At 38.1% G+C, this 15,575-nt stretch overlaps 1 pseudogene; it reads left to right on the plus strand.

Moving 5' to 3' along the window:
* The first annotated feature begins 1,548 nt into the window (after nucleotides 1-1,548).
* Nucleotides 1,549-7,346, plus strand: LOC110641199 (cationic peroxidase 1-like; annotated as a pseudogene).
* Nucleotides 7,347-15,575: the final 8,229 nt, after the last annotated feature.

The following is a 15,575-nucleotide window of genomic DNA, read 5'->3' on the forward strand; positions in this document are numbered from 1 at the left end:
ATACACATGCATTCACCAAATATTTCAAAGCCAGAAAGATATAACTAACTTTGTTTAGACTAATAATGATTAAAAGAATAATAATAATAGGCATCGTATGAATCCCTAAAAATATGTTATTTTATCTAAAAAAAATGATATTTATATTTTTTTTAATTCGAATTTGATTACTAATCAATTATGGATTAATAAATAGGGCTTCCTATTCTAGCAAAGAAAGATTATATATATATATATATATATATATATATATATATATATATATATACACACACACGGTCATTATATTCTCTTACTATTTATAATGATTTATTATTCTATAAAGTTGGTTAACCAATTTGAATGTATTGATTTCTTTTATATTAATGAAGTTATTACCGTTGGAAAAAAAATTTATTAGCATGCGTATATATAAGGAAAAAAATAACAATATATGCGTTGACATTTAAATCTGACATCCCGTAAGGTTGACATGGAATTGGCTGATGATAAATTTAACAATATATACGTTTATACGTTTACTATTGCGATGTTAATGTAAAATGATTTATATCGTTTTCATTTCGAAAATCATTAGGAATTAATAGAGATGAAGGCTGTTAGAATTCAAATCTTTAACCTTACTATACTATGAAATAAAAACATTGATCATTTACCTATTGACTCAATGATGTAAAATAATTATTATAATTATTAGTTTTTGGTATATATGAAACCCATAGTTTTTTTTTATTAAAAATAAACTATTTATATCTTAAAAAAAAAAAAGACTCTTTAGATGATCATAATTTGATATTTTTAGTTAAACTCCCTTAATAATTAAGCTAACTTATTAGTTGTAACATTAATCAAAGTAGATACACTAATAGGCTTAGAAATATTAATGAGAAATTATTAAGTGTACCTAGTGCATATCTATCATTTCTCATAATCATGTAAGACTCACTTTCTATATTACAGAGATGACTCACTTTTCTATTAAAGAGAGAGCACTATTTTTAATATTTCATGTGTATCTAATAATTAGCCAATATTAATTGCCTCTCCTCGTAAAAATTGTGACTAATGTCAATTATTGAGGTCACACGAGCAAGCATGTCAATTCATTTACATGTCACCATAAATGGACTTATTATTGCCCCATTAGATACCAATATGGCTTAAATTAACAACATTAATATAAAATTGAGAAGTCATAATTACGCATTTCCAATTGCTTACGCGTTTAGGCTGGCTTAATAAAGTGGAGAAACTTGGCGGGTTTCAACGAAATAGAGCAGCTAATTCTTACTACCTACACAACTTGCGAATATACAAAGACCAAATCATAACAATGCCTACTACTCATTCCCTTCCCTTGCATGGACATAGTCACATCCACCGCCCAAGTCAAACTCAAGTTTACATATGCTCTTCATATCTATATATATATATATACCCATATCTCCTTGCCCACTAGACACACAAAACCTACCACTACATCTTTCGCCTTCGAATCCAGAATTAGCATTTACACGTTCACTATAGTACGCTGTTAGAATTAACCAAATGGCTTCAAGTAGCACCTTCCGTCTTTGTGGGTACCTTATTTTGGTTCTCGTTGCAACAGCTTCTTCCTCACTAACTCCCTCTTACTATAATGGAGTTTGTTCCTGTTAGAAGAAAGAATACAAGTAATGAAGGAAATGATTGTGTATTTATCTTTGTCATATTTACAGAGATATTACATCTATTTATACATGAGAATATGAGCTAATTTAGAAAAGAATAATAATTGTTGTAATTATGCTATACAAATCTCCTATAATCATGCTAATTGCTGTAATTATACTACACAAATCTCCTATAATCATGCTAATTGCTTTAATTATACTAACACCCCCCCTCAAACTCAAGGTGGTAGCATAGGTGCCAACTTGAGTTTGCTTAAGAGATCCTAAAAGCGAGCTGGAGGATACGTTTTGGTGAATATATCAGCGATTTGGCTGATAGAGGAGACAGGAATCAAACATATAGTGCCATGAGCAACATTATGACGTATAAAATGACAATCAATTTCGATGTATTTGGTACGCTCATGAAATACATCATTATAAGAAATCAGTATGACACTTCTATTATCGCAATGAAGCATTGTGGCAGAAGAATGAGTGACACCCAAATCAGTTAATAACCACTGTAACCAAAGTAATTCAGATGTAGCATTAGTAAGAGCACGATATTCAGATTCTGTGCTAGAACGTGCAATAACAGTTTGTTTTTTGCTACGCCAAGAGATAAGAGAATTACCCAAGAAGAAACAATAACCAGTTGTAGAGCGACGATCTGTCAGATCACTAGCCCAATCAGCATCAGAGTAGCCAGATAATACTAGGGAGGAGGTAGCGAAAAAGTGCAAACCATGAAAAAGAGTGCCTTTGATATAACAAAGGATTCGAAGTACTGCAGAGAAATGAGTTGAGCAAGGAGCAGACATAAACTGGCTGACCAGATGAACAACATATGAAATATCAGGTCAAGTAACTGTGAGATAAACAAGACTCCCGACAAGCTGTCGATATAAAGTAGGATCATCAAGAGGAGTGCCATCAAGAGGTGTAAGTTTGCAATTGAGCTCCAATGGGGTTGATACTGTTTTGCTATCAGTGATGCCTGCTCGAGAAAGTAAGTCGGATGCATACTTGGCTTGAGATAGATAATAGCCATCAGAATTTTTAGAAACTTCAAGACCCAAAAAATAGCTGAGAAAACCCAGGTCTTTAATTTCAAAATGTTGATTGAGATAATGTTGTAACTCTGAAATACCAGATGAATCATCTCCTGTTATTATCATATCATCAACATAAAGTAACAGAAGAACAATACCAATGTTAGTTCGGCGAGTGAATAATGCAGAATCATGTGGACTAGAGAGAAAACCAAGTTGAGCAAGAGTGGAACTAAATTTGGCAAACCAGGCCCTGGGAGCTTGTTTTAATCCATATAAGGCTCGCCGAAGTTTGCAAACCTTATGAGGAGAATGATAACCAGGAGGAGGATGCATATAAACCTCTTCTATTAAATCACCATGAAGAAAAGCATTTTTGACATTGATCTGGAAAAGTTTCCATTTACGAACTGCAGCAATAGCTAAGAGACTGCGAATAGATGTTAATCGGGCCACTGGAGCAAAAGTTCTTCATAGTCGATACCATACTCTTGAGTGTACCCTTTGGCTACTAAGCGAGTTTTGTAGCGTTCAATAGTTCTATCAAAATGGGTCTTGATTTTGTAAATCCATTTACAACCAATAGGGGTCTTGTTTGGTGGAAGATCAACTAAATCCCAAGTATGAGTTTTCTAAAGCACGAAGTTAAATCGCTCATAGCTTGCTGCCAAAGAGGGTCAGTACTTATCTCACGATAAGAACGAGGCTCATGAAGGGTTGCAATAGTAGAGTAATAGTGAAAATCAGAAAGATAATGAGGAGTTTCTCTTACACGGGTAGAACGACGAAGAGTAGTGCTAGGAGGAGATGCAGGCGCAGGTACTGGATCAACAACTGGTGCAGATTCAATAGGGGCAGGTGTAGTTGGGCTAATATTGAGCACATCACAATCACCTGGATCAGGACTTGGAAACAGCTCTTTGGAGGAGTCAGTGAAAAATAGAGAGTCAGTATTGACAGAGTGATGAAATTTGGAAAGAGAAGAGAACATAGTATTGTCCCAAAATGTAACATGACGAGAGATGCGTAACTTATTAGAAATAGGATCCCAACAATGATACCCTTTGTGTTCAATGTCATAACCAAGAAAACAACATAAATGAGCATGGGGTTCTAATTTGGTATGTTCATGAGGTTGTAAAAGAACAAAAGAAAAACATCCAAAAGGTTTAAGGATGGAATAGTCAGGAGGTTGTCCAAACAACTTTTCAAAAGGAGATAAATTATGAAGAACCAAGGTAGGAAGACGGTTAATAATATAAACAGCATGAAGAGCTGCTTCTCCCCAAAATTTTTCTGGACATGTGGCAGAAAGAAGAAGAGTACGTACAGAATCAAGAATATGGCGATACTTGCGTTTGGCTCGCCCATTCTATTGAGAGGTGTGAGGACAAGAACGTTGAACAATGGTGCCTTGTTGACTAAGAAACTGAAGTAAAGAAGAATCCTGATATTCCATGGCATTATCTGTTCGGAGAATTTTAATGTCACAAGAGAACTGAGTTTTAATCATTTTTGCAAATGTGATGTAAATTTGTGATAACTCAGATCGGTATTTCAAAAAATATATCCAAGTAAACTGAGAATAATCATCAATAAATATCACAAAATAACGAAAACCATTTATTGAAGAAATAGGAGAAGGACCCCAAATGTCAGAATGAATTAAACCAAAAGGAGTGTCTGAAGTAGTATTATTATGAGAAAAAGATAATGCAGGTTATTTTGCAAGCTGACAATTTAAACAATTAAATGACTCAAACTTAGTAGATCCTAATAATCCATGAGAAATTAAAGGTTGAATTTTACTGACAGAAGCATGACCAAGATGAAGATGCCATTGGTGAATGGAGGAATTAGGGATTGTAGCTGCAGCAATAAATCTCTGAGGAAGATGTAAAGATGCAAGCTCAAATAATCAACCCACTCTGCGACCCTCCCCAAGAATCTATGCCGTTTGTGGATCCTGTACCTGGACACCATGGGGAGAAAAAATAACATTTAGTCCTTTTTCACATAACTGACCAACAGAAATAAGATTGAGTGCCAAATTTGGGATATAATAGGTGTCAGGGAGATGAAGATTTGAGGTAGACACATGACCAGTATGTGTGATGTTCATTTTAGTACCATTTGCAGTATGGATTGGTGGTAAGGAAGATACAGGTTTTGCAGAAGATAAGAATTTAAAATTACTAGTCATATGATTGCAACATGCAAAGTCAAAAAGCCAATAAGAATTACCCGAAGTGGCAGACATGGCAACAAGAGAATTAGAAGAGATAACCTGTTTGAATAGTGCCTCAAGATCACTCATGGTGATGGCAGTAGAACCCTCAATAGCAGCAACAACAGTGACAAAGGAAGATCCAGGCTTTGAAACATTCTTGAATTTAGAATGCCCTCCTTTTGGTCTTGGAGAGCGTGTGGGACAATGTTCAAGAATATGACCGTAACCATGACAATATATGCATTCTATAGTAGGACAATATGCAAAAGCATGACCAATTTGATTACAATTCTTACAGAGTTGATTGCCAGATTTCTAATGTGAGGATCGAGTTGTTGCAAGAGCAGTTTCAAATTGAGGAGTTTTATCCAAATTGAGATGAGTCTCTTCAAAAATAATCTCTTGAATAGAAGTATCCAATGATGGGAGTGGATTTCGATGTAGCAGGAACGCTCGAACGGCCTCATATTCTGATCGAAGAGCCATTAGAACTTGAATGAGATGAAGATGATCTTCACTAATTTTGGCCTGAGATATTTGATTCCAAATGAGTTGGACCTGGGCAAGAAAATCATTCACACATTGACCTGCTTCTTGTTTCAAATTATGAAGAGTAGTCCACAACTGATAATAGTGGGCAAGTCCAGTGGTCTGATATCGATTAGCCAAAAAATCCTAGATTTTTTTTGCAGAGTCATAATTAGCAAATTGGATGTGGATGGATAAGACAGAAGTATTGTGACACCAGGTGATGATCTAATGATTTTTACTATCCCAATCCTTAAGACAGTCAACAAATTTTGCATCAGTTTCATCGTTCTCTCTTGTCGGCGTAGTGATATCTCCGGTAACAATACGCCAAAGCTTGCGTCCTATCAAAAAACTTTTCATTTCTTAAACCCAAAGATTATAGTTGGAACTAGTCAGAACTGTTGCTATAGGTTTTGAAATATCATATTTCTCCATTCATAACAAGATAAGGAGAAAAAAAAATGGTATAATAACAAGAATGAAAGAATGAACCAGAACAGGTTGTAGAGAGAGAAGAGAGACCCCAGAAACTAGAAATAAAAGTTTTGCGGCTCTGATATCATGTTAGAAGAAAGAATACAAGTAATGAAGGAAAGGATCGTATATTTTTCTGTGTCATATTTACAGAGATATTACATCTATTTATACATAAGAATATGAGCTAATTTAGACAAGAATAATAATTGCTGTAATTATGCTACACAAATCTCCTATAATCATGCTAATTACTGTAATTATACTACACAAATCTCCTATAATCATACTAATTGTTGTAATTATGCTAATAGTCCCAATGCTTTACCAACTATCAAAAGAGTTGTTGAGGCTGCAGTGTACAGAGAACGACGCATGGGTGCTTCCTTATTGCGTCTGTACTTCCACGATTGTTTTGTTAATGTATGTATATATATAGACATAGTTGAGAAAAATTCTCTTCGTAAATTTAGTTTTTTTTTTTTTTTTTATATGAATTGTATTGGGTTTTTATTGTATAGGGCTGTGATGCTTCAATTCTTTTGGATCCTTCTCCCACCATTGACAGTGAAAAGAATGTCCTCCCTAATGCAAATTCTGCTAGGGGATTTGAAGTTATCGATCAAATTAAGTCAGAGGTGGACAAAGCCTGTGGAGGTGCAGTGGTCTCTTGTGCAGACATCTTAGCATTCTGACCGCGATTACAGTAGTTGCGGTATATATCTATATATCTAATTAATCCATTTTCTATTCTTTGCATATATTGACATGAAAGAATTGAAATTAAGCACAAATAGAAGCAAATTATCTCCTCCATTGTTAATGTTTTAATATTTTTTTTCTTTTTAAAATGCGCAGCTTGGTGGCCCAACATGGGAGGTGCAACTGGGGAGGAGAGACTCACCACGACTAGTAGGACCGCATGAAACCGACCTCCCATCACCTTTTGCAGACCTTCTTGAGCTCATTAATGGCTTCAAGAAGCAAGGTCTCGACGAGAAAGACCTTGTTGTGCTATCTGGTGGCCATACTCTAGGTTTCTCAAAGTGCGGTGCCTTCAAGAATAGGATCTACAATGAAACTAATATTGACCCAAAATTTGCACAAAAGCAAAGATCAACTTGTCCACCTAATGGAGGTGATGGAAACCTTGCACCTCTAGACCCAACACCTGCATGCTTTGACATTGCTTACTTCACCAACTTGAAAAATAAGAAAGGGCTTCTTCACTCTGATCAATAACTCTTCAATGGTGGCTCTACTGATAATCTTGTGAATACTTATAGCTCAAATGCGCCAGCTTTCTGGAATGATTTTGCCAACTCTATGGTTAAGATGGGCAATATAAAACCACTGACTGGAAATCAAGGTCAAGTTCGTTTGAACTGCAAGATGGTGAACTGATGAGAAATTTTCTCTGGACACCACTTAATTTTTTGCTGAAGTACGAGAATAATATTCCTTTATTTTTTTTTTTAATTTTTGCACAATTCTTTGATTTAGTATTTGTTAAGTTTAAATATGGTTTTATCCATCTCTTCTTCTGAACAACATACTTGGGAGAGAAAGTAAAACCTTGGAAGTTGAATTTGTTGAATTGTATTTATCAAATATTCATTGCCATTCTGTACTTGTACTTATCAAATACAAAATTAATTCGAAATTATTTAAAATAATAATAAAAGAAACTCCTTTTCATTTACCAGATGCATGGATCTAAAATTTGTGATGATTATTGTTAGCATAATTACAGCAATTAGTATGATTATAAGAGATTTGTGTAACATAATTACAACAATTAGCATGATTATAGGAGATTTGTGTAGCATAATTACAGTAATTAGCATGATTATAGGAGATTTGTGTAGCATAATTATAGCAATTATTATTCTTGTCCAAATTAGTTCATATTCTCATGTATAAATAGATGTAATATCTCTGTAAATGAGACACAGACAAATACACAATTCTTTCCTTCATTACTTGTATTCTTTCTTCTAACATGGTATCAGAGCCATAAAGCTTTTATTTCTAGTTTTTGGGGTCTCTCTGCTCTCTCTACAACCTGTTCTGGTTCATTCTTTCATACCTATTATTATACCTTTTTTTTTTCTCCTCATCTTGTTATTGTCGCAAGGTGTTTTGCGGTCGCCTGAACGAACCCTCACCGAAGTGGAAAAGAATGAGGAGTCGCCACTTTAATTTTGAGGGAAACTAAAGAAAACCATTTGTGAATGTCAACACCATATTTTGGCCGATCCCCAAAATCAATAAAACTTTGAAACCGATCCCCAAAATCAATAAAACTTTGAAACCGATCCCCGGTACTAAGTCTCCTTCGGACAGCTAATCACATTTCCGATCCCTCTTTGATAGGCTGTCACAATTCCGATCTCTCCCCGCAAAGAATTAAATCAAATTGTTAAGTTCTCGCATCAGTCAAAGCTTTACCAGTCTAGCGCTCACCGATCTCTCAAACCCATTGTCGAAACTCAGGGCCCGTCAAGTATATTCCTGATAAATGAACTGGCACTAGATCTTTTCCTACCAGTTTTATTGCCGATCTCCCATTCGAAAGTTTAAGAGTTAAGGTTTTGGTTCGGTTTAAAAAGGATTCCAATCTTAAGTGTTAGTTAAATTTTCAGTTTTAATCAAGTCCCATTCAGCATTTCTTCCCCACTGATCTCATGCTTATTGTGCTTTCCGATCTCTTATACTTAGATTAATAATTGCATTTAGTTCTTGTTTCGCTATGCTCATACAATCAAATACTAAGGCAATTCAGAGATTTTCCAATCACATCCATTCATTGAACAAAAGAGAGCCCATTTCATTTCATTTTTTGTACAAGCTATTCAGCTGGAGGGTCACCCCCAGCCTGATTTACATTTTGCTCACTCTCTCTCCCACCCTCGGCTTCCTCCTCACTGTCCTCATCGTCGCCCTCAGGAGCCAGCTCGGCCATCCAAGAGAAGTCCTCCCCTGGGTAACGCTTCTGGAGTTCGGCCAAGAGGTCCTTGTGAGCATTCACATAGGCCCCGGCTATTCCCGTCACCATCTCTTCATCTTTCTCCTTAAGCTCCCCGTCTTTCTCTTTAAGCTCGTCGATGAGTTGGGCGACCTGAGCAGCTTCGTTGGCCTGTAGCGCCTGGACTTCTCCGAGAACCCGATTCCTTTCAGCCAGAACAAGATTCAGTTCGGCCACCCTGTCCTCATAAAACTTCGCCCGCCCCTCAACTTGAGATATATAATCTTGAGCGGATGAGAGTTGGGATCAGAGGAAGCCACTTCGATTTTTCTTCCCGATCTCCTTACCTGCACGAACCTTTTCCCAAACCATGGTCTGATTCACCAGGCACTCCACGTTCAGGCTCATGGATTAAGTCAAGATATCATCAAGGCTGTTCGAGGATAGCCTGTCCCGATCCTCCAGAAGAAAGATGGAAGACCCCAAGACTTGGGCAAAACCGGGGTTCTCCCGAACAGTTCGGTTATTCTTCAGGGACTCGATTAGCTTTTGAGCGCCACGAGAAGAGGTCCTCCCAGAAGATTGAGAAGGCCCCCTTTCCGTGCTTGGAACAACTGGAAGAGCCGGAGGTTGCTCTTCTAATCTAGGAGGAGATCGGACAGCTTCAGCGGTCGGCAGGTCCCCTTGTACTTCCCCAGATTCATGACCAGGTGTTCGAAGCATTTCCGAACGCTTCATCTCTTTTATTCTCCGGGAGATCTCTTTGTCCTTCTTCCGTTTCCTAGAACCCTCACCACCCGCCATACCTGCACAAAGAAAAGGTCAGTGAGATCGCTAAGGTCCTGAGAGCTGAGATATAGAAAATACCAATGCCGAGGTCAGGGAGCAGAAGTTCGCGGTCTTGGCCGGTGAGCAGTTGAATAGTCTAATGATGCAACTCGGCAGTCACCGCATCCAAACAAGAATACTTTTGAGTGGCGGCCAGACTCTTCAGATCCATCACTACTAAGCTTTCTTCCTGGTTCAGGGTAATATGCTTCGGAAGCAAAGGCCCCTGGTACCACCAGCTACGGGGGAAGTCCTCAAAGCAGCTCGGATCTTTGCTCCTCAGAATGAAGAAACGGTTCTTCCAATTCTTAAGGGATGAGGGCAGATCGGAAAAGAGCCCGCAATGAGGCTTCGCCTGAAAGAACCAGTGTTCGTCATCCTTTCGACGAGTTAGTCTGTGCAGTTCGGCGAACACCTTAGCCGTAGGTCTGATTCCCTTAGCTCGGCATAGACCTCGAAAGGCTACCAAGATCCGCCACGAGTTAGGATGAATTTGAGCAATGCATGCTCGGTGAAGTTTTAGGACCTCCTTATAGAAGTCATCTAGAGGGAACCGAAGACCGGCCTTTAACTGTTCCTCGTACACCATAACCATGTCATTCTCTTCAAAGGAGTGATCGACACGAAGATCGCCGTGGCACTTGATTAGCTCGTACGAATCAGGCCGAATGTTGTATTCTTGGCTAAACGATTGCAGATCGGATACTCGAAGAACCGACGGTAGCTCATCTATAGGGAGAGTCTCCCTCCCTGAAACAGGTGCACGCCTTGATGGTATGATCCGCCCCCTAGGGGGTTCGGTTTGCGTGCTTGGCCCGACTACCTCTTCTTCATCGGACGACCATGAAAACTGAATGGAAGGAGGGCTCGCCGCTCTCTGACCTTCGGCACCGCTCATTTTCAAAAGGAATAAAGAACTTAAACTAAAAAAGAAGATCAAAGCCCTTACCGGAGTCTGATCGGCGTCGGAAGAACTTGAGAAAACGAGAGAACTTCGAAGTTGTGAGCAGGGAATTAAAAATGGAATGAGAGAACAACTGGCTAACCCTCCCACCCCTATTTATACTAGTCCGAGCATTTAATGCTCGCGAGGTTCTAGGCAACGCATCGATTGGTGGGACTCGACAGCTGTTCTGACACTTCTCTCAAATATCCGAATGTTCTGAGATCGGTTAATTGGAGATCGGCATAATAAGTTAAATATTTTGAATAAAGGATCAGTTAAGTGTCATTCAGGTAAAGAACCAGATCGGATAATCACATTAGAGATCGGAAAATAATCAATGCAAAAATAATAAGATGATAACCGACAAAATAAAGTCTTTATTTTCAAAAGATCGGATTACATCATTTGGGCGATCTCTAGGGATCGGATTACATTAAAATTGGATCACATCATTTCTGTGATCTCTAGAGATCGGATTACATTGAAAACAAAATACATCATTTGGGCGATCTCTAGGGATCGGAATGTCACATTGTGACTGATCCAAAGGTGTCACCATCGTAACCGAGGCGCCATTTAACACCCAATGTGGAGGAAAGCCGCTGTCGGAACACCCAATGTGATGAGAAGCCGAATGAACTCAGTTGAGCAACTCGAGATCGGTACAACCGCGGTCCGCAATACAGATCGGTCAAATCCAGTTCTCTCACCATCATCAGTTAAGGTCATTCGATCACCGGGATCGTAAATTTTCAGTCGGTGAGTAAAGAAGTCCATCGGAAAAAGATCAAAGCCACAGTTGTAGTCGGAACTTCCGCCGGAGCAGCTAGAACAGGAAAAGTAAGAAGGAAGAGAGGAAAATCAGATGAAGGAAATGTCTCGCATTGTGGGTATATATAGGTGAAAATGAGCATTTATTGCTGAGCAGAAAACGAAGCGAACGCTTCTGGAATCGATGGGCAATTAATGCTTTGACCAGACCGGACCTAAGGAAGGGAAAGATCGGAATAATAGATCGGAAGATGGGAGACCAGCATGAAAGATCAGAAAGAACGTGTGAAAGAGATCAGAAAGAAGAGGGATCGGAAGACAAAAGGAATAAGACAAATCCCAAATAACCGTTGTCAAAATCAGAGCCGAGGTAGTTAAAGCGTTGCAGGCAAGATCTCCACCGCACGCCTAAGAATCGCTCGCAATGCTGATAGGTGCCAGGGTATGTCGTGACAGTTTTGTACATCCCAATCCCCACCGTTGATCTCACTTATAAGGACAAACCCGGAACCCTTGGATCAAGAGAGAAGACAACAATACCAGCGTCTTTCGCTCTTAGCCCTTAGATCGTTCCGGACAAGAAGATCTGGGACCGTCAGATTGAAAGAAGAAAAGGACAAACGTTCTGAAGAGGGATCTCAGCCATTCATTTTGATTCTCTTTAATTCCTGGGCATCCGATCATGTCCTTCGAAATCTTGACCCTCCATCTCCCTCAAAATAAATCCTGACCCTTCATGGGGAGCACCCGATTCCTATAAATACCAGCATGAAAAAACTGTTCAGAGGACGGACGGACAAAAAGGGAGAGGCTGTTATTATAGCGGAAGAACTCTAAAAACTTCATTTAGTTTGTTATTCCGCTACTCTGAAGTGTTGATTGGAAAAACTTTTAAAACTAGTTTTCTGAAGTGTTTCTTGAAAAGGATTCTGGATACTGGAACTCTACATTTCCAGTTTGTTCATTATCTGGTCACACCCTCACTTTCAGCCCTTTATCATCTCTGTTTTCATCCCCACTGTCTAAGCTAAACTTCATTCCACTCGGCTTTATCTTAATCTGATTATATTTTAGCTGAGCTCCCTTCACTTCCCGACGAACATCGGCTCTCAAGCTAATCAGTCTACTGTCTTATCTCTATTTGCCACCCCATAGCTATTTCAGTAAAATTGGCTCCTCACAGGTAAGAGCTCATATTGCTGTTTTACTAAGTGTTTACATTAATTTTTCGCACTTTCTTTGTTCTTCTTACGTATGTGATTATCTCCAAGTTCATTTTGTGCAAAAGGGACTCAAAAGAATGTTACTCTCAAGCTATCTCTTTAGTGATTAGTCCGTTATTTTATTAATCTTCGTCGTTTCTGAATGCAAGTTTTTCTAGCTCCTAGTAGCGTGTAAATGGTCCGGTAAGACGTAGGTAACTGCAACTTAAGGATCCCTTTTAAAAGAAAGAACCTGAATAACGAGTCAGGAAGATAGCCAAACTATTAGGCTGACATAAACAGCAATTCGACAAAGAGGTCATAAAGTGGAATAAAACCAAAATAAACAAAACAGAATAGATCGATCATTAATAGATATTGGTAAAATGAATACATGAAAGGTCGGTAAATCAGGTCTAGTTTTCCCCATCTAGCCAAAAGGTATCGAGAAGCCTTATCCCCAGCATCTTCGAATGCCAGAATCCTTAGCTTTAGGCTCTTATGTCATGTAGCTGAAATTAAAATCCGGGAGATCGGAAAAGTCCCTTTCGGGCTCCTGTTAATTTAAAAGAGATCGGAGGAGAGTTCTTATCTGGTCTCAACTCAAAATTTTAATAACTATTAAATAGAGATCGGAGGAGGGTTCTTATCCGGTCTCCATTCAGAGTTTTAATAAATAACCATTTAATAGAGATCGGAGGAGGGTTCTTATCCGGTCTCCACTCAAAGTTTTAATAAATAACCATTAAATAGAGATCGGAGGAGAGTTCTTATCCGGTCCCAACTCAAATTTTAATAAATGTCTAGAGGAGATCAGAGGAGGGTTCTTATCCGATCTCCCTCCCAAAATTTTAATTTAAAAGAGATAGGAGGAGAGTTCTTATCCGATTCTCACACCAAATCTTAACCCATACGCAAAATAATCTCAGAACTAAAAAATTCGTAACGTCAATTCACTAAGGTGGTCTCATTTACTTGTGTATCTGGGTGATCCAAATTCAGTGAGAAATCAAATGTTCCTTTAGCCAAAAGGATTAACATTCCCATTCAAGCCCTCCTAACTAATTTATAAAGAACGCAAAATTAAATCTACTTACCCTTATTAAGGGACGAGGTGGGGTGCCTAACACCTTCCCCACCCGTTTACGGACCCCGAACCTAGAATCTCTGTTTTGAAATGGTTTCATTTTTAATTTATCTTCCCAAATGGTTTTCTTTAGTTTCCCTCAAAACTAAGGTGGCGACTCCTCACTTTTCCCACTTCGGTGAGTGATCGTCCAGGCGACCGCGAAATCCCTTTGCGACAGTGAAGATAAATTGAACCACTTCAAAACAGAGATTCTAAGTTCGGGGTCCGTAAACGGGTGGGGAAGGTGTTAGGCACCCACCTAAATCCTTAATAAGTAAGTAGATTTAACTTTGCATTCTTTATAAATTAGTTAGGAGGGCTTGAATGGAAATGTTAATCCTTTTAACAAAAGGAATATTTGATTTTTCACTAAATTGATTACCGGATACATAAGTAAATGAGACAACCTTAGTGAGTTCTTTATTATGTGTTAATTTTGTTTGAAGGGGCTATTTGGTTAAAATTCAATTTGAGAATCGGATAAGAACTCTCCTCCGATCTCTTTTAGATTAAGATTCGAATTTTGGATCGAATAAGAACTCTTCTCCGATCACTTTTAAAATTTTGGATTGAGAATCGGATAAGAACTCTCCTCCGATCTCTTTTAATTAAAATTTTGGGTTGAGAATCGGATAAGAACTCTCCTCCGATCTCTTTTAAATGTTTGTTAAAGTTTTTAAGTGAGAATCGGATAAGGACTCTCCTCCGATCTCTTTTAAATATTTATTAAAATTTTAGCTTGAGGATCGGATAAGAACTCTCCTCCGATCTCCTTTTAAATATTTATTAACGTTTTTAGTTTGAGAACCGGGTAAGAACTCTCCTCCGATCTCCTTTTAAATATTTATTAACATTTTTAGTTTGAGAACCGGATAAGAACTCTCCTCCGATCTCCTTTTAAATATTTATTAACATTTTTAGTTTGAGAACCGGGTAAGAACTCTCCTCCGATCTCCTTTTATTTTAATGGGACTCGGATAAAGACTCTTCCGATCCCTTCGAAATTTGATCACAGCTATATATCATAAGAGCCTAAGTTTAAGAGTTCTAGTATTCAAAGATGCCAAGGGTTGTAATAAGGCTTCTTTTAACTCATTGGTACTTTATGACTAAATAAGGGATGCCGGACTGAATTTTATCGACCTTCCATGTGGTCACCTTACTAGTATCCTATCTGTTCCATTTTACTTATCTGAGATTTGGTTTTTATTTCGCCTTATGGAGTTATGCCGGATCGCCTTCTACGTCAGCCTAGTAATTCAATTTTGCCATTTCCCTGACGTGTTATTTAGACCCTCTCTTTTAAAGAGACCCTTAAAATACAGTTACCTATGTTTTATCCAACCACTTATGCGCTACTAGGGACTAGAAGACTTGCATTTAGGAATAACAAAGATTAACGAAAAGAATAGACTGATCAATAAAGAAGTAAACTCGGGAATAACATTCTTTGGGTTTTTTTTTAGCACAATATGAACTTGGAGAAAATTACATACATAAAAAGAATAATGGAAATGCGTAAAATAAAAACGAACACTTAATAAAAACGGCAATATGAGCACTTACCTGTAAGGGGGCCAAATCTATTGAAATAACTACGAGATGACAAATAGCAATAAGATTGCGAGTTGATAGCCGGGAGATTAAGGTCCGCCTTGGAACAAAGAGTGCTTCTCTAAATTCAATCGAGTCAGATTTGTACCCGAGTTTAAATGGACGATGGAAGGGAAAATGAAGATAACAAGGAAATGAAAATGTGAACGTTACGGGATAATGAACGAGCCGAAAA

The sequence above is a fragment of the Hevea brasiliensis genome, chromosome 3 (assembly GCF_030052815.1).
Source record: "Hevea brasiliensis isolate MT/VB/25A 57/8 chromosome 3, ASM3005281v1, whole genome shotgun sequence".
NCBI lineage: Eukaryota > Viridiplantae > Streptophyta > Magnoliopsida > Malpighiales > Euphorbiaceae > Hevea > Hevea brasiliensis.